Genomic DNA, 7,191 nt, shown 5'->3' with positions numbered 1-7,191 from the left:
GGATTTCTGTGATTTTTTTAATGGTTAAATTGTATTTGTAAGGAAAATTTTAAAAGTCATTGCTTGTTAAAGTTAGAGGAATACTCAGCTGAACAGAGCTCTGACTCTTTATGAGCCTGGACACAATGCCAAAAAGAAACCCGGGGTCGTTCTTGTTTTCCTCTCAGTGACAAACAATAAAATGTTCAAACTTTATCGATTTTTTTTTATAGGGCAACAAACTATTTTTCTAGGCCAAAATGAAGGTCATCTAAATTAGCTTATGAATCGTGGGATGCAATAGCAAGGAGTCAAACATCACTGATTGGTCGCTTTTTCAGAGGAACCACAGTGTCCAGTATATTTGTATTTTGAGAGAAGCCAGTTTATTCCAATTATAACTCAAATACATCGTTAAGGCTGTCCTTCTCAACATCTACATGTGAATGTTAGAATCACATGCTGTAATTATTCTATCTGAACTGTGGCTTCAATGAAGAAAAAATTCTGAAAGAAATCAGAGATACTGAATAAGGGCAGGTGGACGAAAGATGACAACAAATACAACTGTTCTTTGCATTTCCCATGGAGGTTTCACAACAGAAGGATTGTGTGTGTTCTCAAAAATACAACAACACAACAACCCTTGCTCCATGACAGTTTCAGTGGGTGAATATGAAATGCAGTCGTAAAAAATGCAGGCCGTCTGCAGCCTGGATTTTAAAAAACTAAATGTAGTCCAGTTTCTGAATCTTAAAGTTGTTTAAGTTTCATCTTTACTCAGGTATTCACATCACCTCTAACAAGACACCAGCATTTTTCCATCAGTGTGACCGATCACAACTTGATAAATGTTTATTCATTTGTAAAGATGTAAATGTCTGCTGAATAACTTGCAGTGAGGAAAGAAAGTCTCAGACAGCTGCTTCAGCTGCAGGAGGAGGGGAGGAGTCACAGAGAAAATCATTTTGTTGGAGGAACACTGCCAGCCACCAGGGCCCTGTACTACAAAACCTGTTGAACATAACCTGGGATATCTTTGCACTGTCAGAATTCACCTAACATCAGCATTCATGGTAGTCATACAAAGCTGATGTCAACCAAGAGTTTCCCCTGCGCATTTGCATCTGATCAATCACTATTATTGATAAGTGCGCTGATAACAACAAAGCTTATTTTGTTTCTTAAAAGAAAAGGAAACTATATCATCAGAAAAAATATAAAAAGGCTAAACATATAATACAGGATGAAAGCAAGAACGCTGCCAAAGATAAAGCAGCAGCGTGAATTAAAACCAGGAAAGAACGCCAGCAAAAACTGCAGACTGTGTGAGTAAACAGACTCTATCATTAAAACACAGTCTGAGTATAAAGAATGAATTCAACACAAAATTCAAATGTAGGCTTACTCTACGAGAAAAAGCGAAATCCACATGAACAATTGTGTGTCCTGTTATAGAATCATATATCAATCCTATATCAGCATCAATGCGATAAAATGATAGTAAAACTTTTTGCAACCAAAAAATAAATCAATCAATCAAAGAATAGGAGTCCATATTTAATACTGATGCTCTTCATGGAAGCACAAAGACCCTCCTCGCATCCACACAGAGTTCTGAGGGATGTTAGAGAACTAGTGATGCTATTTCTGCATAACTGATTGGTCGACTGGGTCGTGGGGGTGCTGGAGCCTATCCCAGCTGTCTTGGGGCAAGAGGAAGGGTACACCCTGGACAGGTCGCCAGTCTGTCGCTGGGCTAACACATAGACACAGACAACCATTCGCACTCACATTCACACCCACGGGCAATTCAAAGTTTCCAGGTAATCTATCCCCACTGGGACAGACAGCTGGGATAGGCTCCGTCCCCCGCGACCCTGAAAGGGATAAGCGGAAGAGAACGGATGGATGATTGGCCAATAGGCAGTGATTACAAACCTGCTGATCTGCAGCATAGGTTACCATGGCGATATACCCCAGGGCTCAGGTGAGTTTCAGAGTCTGTTATCCGGGTAACAGACCCACAGTTTAAGTTGGTGCACACAGTTTCCTTCATCTCAGGGGTGTTCACCAAAATGATTCTCTGTGCAGCAGGTGACAGTTGTATGTAACTCTGTTGCTTTACATCAATGTTTCATTTCTATATACAAGATACACTTTTTTTTTTATCACGGTGGTCTTGATGGAAAAGTATTAACTGCAATGATGAGATTTTGTTTTTCTGAAAACGCACATCCTGAACGCATGTCACTGATATCAGATTTGTTTGTGTTGCTATGGTGAAAGCTCTTCAGCTCCCTGCTGCACAGTCACCATGAAATAAAACAGCTGGAGTGATTCATTTATTAGTAGTTTGCCTCTCACAAGAGGAGGATGGGGGATAACTGGAGGCCCGATGCAGGGCTGTGGTCCATCATTTCTGGTATTCTGCGCTAACTGCAGCTCACTTAATATAAATGTCACTAATGTGGCACAAACACACCACAGAGGGAATAGTCATAAGAACATGGGAACACTGATGGGAACTAGCTTCAGGCTCTGCTGCTGGAACTAACATGAGGTGATGCGTTTCATATTTGTATGAGAAGTTACCCCTTACCTCCCTTTTATTTTATGGCACCCTTCTTCAGGTGCGATCCACATTTTAAGCAGCGGGTCTTCCGTGTGGTGCATTTGTTGAACTACATTTAAATCCAACAAATATTTGATTTCAGGAACTTCTTTTTTTTTTTTTTTTATTGAAGAAAATGGCAAAAACAAAAAAAAAGAAGAAGAAGGCAAATGTGCACAGCTAATGGTTGTTCTTTGGATACACTGGAACACTGGACGCCATCGTTTTACTATAAGATTGTTTGAATTGTTTATGGTTTAAAAGGTGAAATCAATAACACGCTCAGTTTGCCTCGAGGGGAATTTTAAACATGAAAATATTATTCGTTATTCGCCAAGACATACATGAACTCACTACAGACATCAACCTAACATTTCCCAGTTGTACAAAAGCCTTCTAATTGTACACTTAATAGCATACATTATTCAAGCATATTTTTTCTCATTGTCATTAATCATTTATATTTTTTCATGACCATAAAGAAGACATTACTGTCAATAATACATGAAGCATAAGGCTATTTAGTGAATTTCTGTCTTTTAATCTTTCTGCTGTTTAGAAATTCAGACATTTTATTCCTCCATAAACTCCCTTGCTTCCCAAACAGCTATTTGAAGTTGCAAGTTGCAAAGAAGCGATTTATTTTAGTCATTAAATCAAATGCGCATTATCTTGCAGCGCCCAAACAAACATTAATCATCAGGCATAATCTCGACAGGTAATCTCCTCTCCCCTCTCGAACTTGCCTATGAAAGAGATAAATAAATATATTTACACCACCCGTTCAAGGGAGAGAAGGCATCCCTGCCAAATGATGTCATTAGAGCTGAACGATAGCTCCCACTACTGCTGTTTGCTGTTGAAAAAACAAGTTGGTGCATTCAGTAGGCCGTAGCTCAAAATCAAAATCAATAATAATATTCTTGGGCGAGTGAATCCCATCACCTAGCAGACACCTTCGGGCAGCCAGCGCTGTTGTGTGCTACCACAAAGAAAATGACTTAATCAACTTTCCTGAAGGTTTTCTTATATACATGCAGCGATAACAGAGTTTTTTGTGCAAACAATCAAGTAACCAATTGCTATTCCAATATCATTCACACAAAAAAGGCTCGGGAATAAATCCATATTAGCGTCTCTTTCTGGGTAATCCTTGATGATGGCAGTTTAAGAATCTCAGACTCAAGATTGGAAAGTTAAAGCAAAGTGTATCACCTGGATTTCTTCTACTCTCAGCTGTGAACGAGCAGAAACTTCAGAGCAGAACTTTAGAAAGTGACACAAAGGCATCGCCGCTTATTTAAAGCTCCACGAGAAAACCTAAAGCCTTGGCATCGGGACAAAATCGTGAACTTTAAAACCACGAACATGTCTGCTGACTCCACACAGTCTCATGGTGGTTAAATCCTCCATTTGAACCGCAATTCATTAACGAGAGTAAACAGCTTGTACTGCAGCATGAATTTTAATCGGTGCTCAAGGCACTTATTCTGGGAGTTAACACATCATTTATGATTTTTAACACACAGTGAAAAATATAAAAATGCATAATGAAATGAGTTGTGCTCGTTTGTACCATTGTTCTCTCACTTCTTTTGTGAACAACTTGGCTTCTGCCCACAGAGTCGTTCTCACTGGATTTATTTAGTTTATCACATTCCCAAATGAATAATTGTGCTGCTGTGAAGTTACTCAGAGAAATTAATCACTTGGTAATTATTTTATTTGCAAAACTTGTGGTTATTTTTGAAATCAAAAGATTGTCAGCACCAACTGGGCTGACAGACTTGCAAAATAGCCATGGTGCCCCCTGCCTCTCACCCTATGGCAGCTAGAACAGGCTCCAGCCCCCCACCACAACCCCGAATTAGACAAACAGAAGACTCTGGATGCATGACCAAAGCAAGAAGAAAAGGAACTACAATGGTGCTGCCTATAAGTAAAGATGGCTTCTGATTTTTATCTGTATTTCTACAGCACTAAAGCCGTTGTCTCAAGATGGACTTTTCTAACAATTCAGCAATGGTAAAATTTCTTCTGTAGTTTTAAAGCACAACTGACAAAATCTTCTTTTAAAAATATTCATACATTTAAATGCAGATGAAAACCAGAATGGAATCCAGCTGCAGTGGGAACCAAAGAAGCCAGCATCACACATTTGGAAGTAGCACATGGCAGCTTATCACTACCCTAACCATAAAAGTACTGACTGACCAGTTAGCAACATTACGAATTCCCGTGCAGGAACTTTTGGGGTGCAAAACAATCTGAGAGGCTACCTCAACTAATTAACTGACTTCAAATGGCACCCACTGGGTTTTATTCTAGCAGAAATGTTCACTTTTTTTTTGCTATGAACCATTCAGTTCAGAAATATCATCAATACACCAACTTTTTCTCAAATGTTTCAAAGGTTGCTATGGAGCTGTCCCTGCGGTTGAAACAAAGCTATACAAAATGAAAAGTTCACTTCGATCAAGCAACTAAACATTGAATTCCTACTGAGGTGCATGGTGGCAGGTCGTTTGGCTCCAAAACAAGCCCAACTCCTCAGCCTCTCACCAGCATGCTGACGATTGGTATGAGCTGCAATTTTGCAAATCTAACTTTTTTTAAGAGAAAATGGGGGGGGGGGGGGGGGGTTCTCGAAATGCTTCCAGAGACACCATACTTGTTCAGTCGTCTTCTGATTTTACTATGTTGATGTAATTAACGTGCTAACTGAAATCTACAGAATCTTAGCTGCAGCTGTTGGAATTTGTGCCTTTTTTCCGAGCATTGCACTGTTGGACTTTAGGATGGATTGTTATTCGCTCCTGTTTTTAATGTTCCCAACCAGGAAGCCGCCAAATTATCTGCTTTAACAGAGATGGTGACTCTTGCTAAGTAAGGGTGCACTTATTGTATCTGTGAAAACATTGTTTTTCACATTCCTATACCTATGTGTATCCCCCATGCCTTTTATGTTACCATGAATGCACCCAGACAGATGGCTCTGGATGTATACATCAGTGGTAATGAGGCAGTTTGTTTACAGCAGAAGAGACAAAACTCCTGCTGTTCTCCATTTCAAAGTTGTGTATGACCAGACAACAGTAATGTGATGTGGATTAATGCACTAATCGATTTGGTAGTACGACAGCCGCCCGGTTGAAGTCTTCTTCGTGGCTGAAGATAATGAAGTCACATTCGGCACAGAACAGAAAATGACAAAAACGAAACTAGCGAGTTGTGTGTCTTAAAAAAGGAAATAGCAGTATCCAAGCGTGGTGTGATATTCTAACACAGCCCTGCATTTTAGGCTGGTGAAACGGATTCATTTTGAAGTGCGCAGCTTTAAGTGAAACATTCACTGTTCTCAATAGCTAAAAAGCACAGAAGAGTCACAGTGAAATTAAAGCAGCTCTGCAGATACACATGAAGTGCAGCTCGATGCATGCGTTTAAACACACTGTACACACACACACAGTCTCCCTCGCACAAAATACCAGTCTCTGTCAGAGCCTCTCTCCTCTATTTTAAAACCCAGAGGAGACTTATGTCCTGCCCTTAGATCAGGAGTCTGCTGGGCTTTAAGATTAGAGCTAAGCACGCCTTCTCTCCCCACTTTTTCATCTCCTCTTTGTCATTTTCTTCTTCTCATTCATTTTAATGAGAGCACTACTTTCCTGCAGAAGAGGCTCCTCCTGCCACGGGGGGCGTTTGGTCATATTTCAGAGCCCTGTGATGCACCGCTTTAGCCAGTCAAATACAAAGTATTACATTTAAAATTTACAAGCCCACAAACCTGCTCGCATCTCTGTACCGTCTGCAGCTCTCTGAAGTCTCTCTACATTTGATACATTTTTCTCTCTCTCTCTCTCTTTGGGACATTTTGTTTTGTTTAACCAAAAATCATGCACATCTTTCCTCACCATGTAATTTGTCTGTGGTGAATTTCACACACTCCTCTAAAATTCTTTTTTGAGAGTTTAATGGCTTTAATGCTGCAAGCTCAGTGATGATTCATTCACACGTCTTTTCATCGATGTGTCATCTTTTTAAAAAGTGGTGTTTGCAGCGATAAGAACATTTCCATTGTGGCAAAGAGGGATTTTTAAGGCAGTTAACACGTCATTCTACATCACGGTCCTCACATGAGGCCACAAACTGTTGGTAGTGACCAAAAGAATAAGACTAAGAAAACTGGCAAAATGAGCTTCCTCATAAGGGTGTTTGGGTTCTGGCTTGGAGATGGGGTGAAGAGAGCAGTCTTTTGGGAGGAGCTCAGATGAGAGCTAGTGCTCCTTATTAAAATGAGTCAGCTGGGACATAACCACTCCACAATGGAGAGCGTTTGCCTCCTTGCAGCCTTGAGACCACCCTGACAAGCTTGAGCAGGAGAAGACTGAAGAAAAGGAGGTCCAGCCACAGATCAATGGATATATACCCAAAAGATAATCAAATGACTGTGCCACTGCCTCATCTTGGAGGGGAGTGATTTAGCTATTTAGCTAACAGGACCCGAATCGTTTGAGAAAAAAAGGAAACCCTGAAGGAAAAACAGTTGAGTCCATATCTGTCTGTACTGTCACACAGTATTTTTCATTCACTATGAG

The sequence above is a fragment of the Rhamphochromis longiceps genome, linkage group LG13, assembly GCF_057381845.1.
Source record: "Rhamphochromis longiceps isolate RC_006_pf linkage group LG13, R_longiceps_female_GT1.1, whole genome shotgun sequence".
Taxonomy (NCBI): Eukaryota; Metazoa; Chordata; class Actinopteri; order Cichliformes; family Cichlidae; genus Rhamphochromis; species Rhamphochromis longiceps.
The sequence above is the reverse complement of the archived record's forward strand: the minus strand, read 5'-3'. Positions refer to the sequence as shown.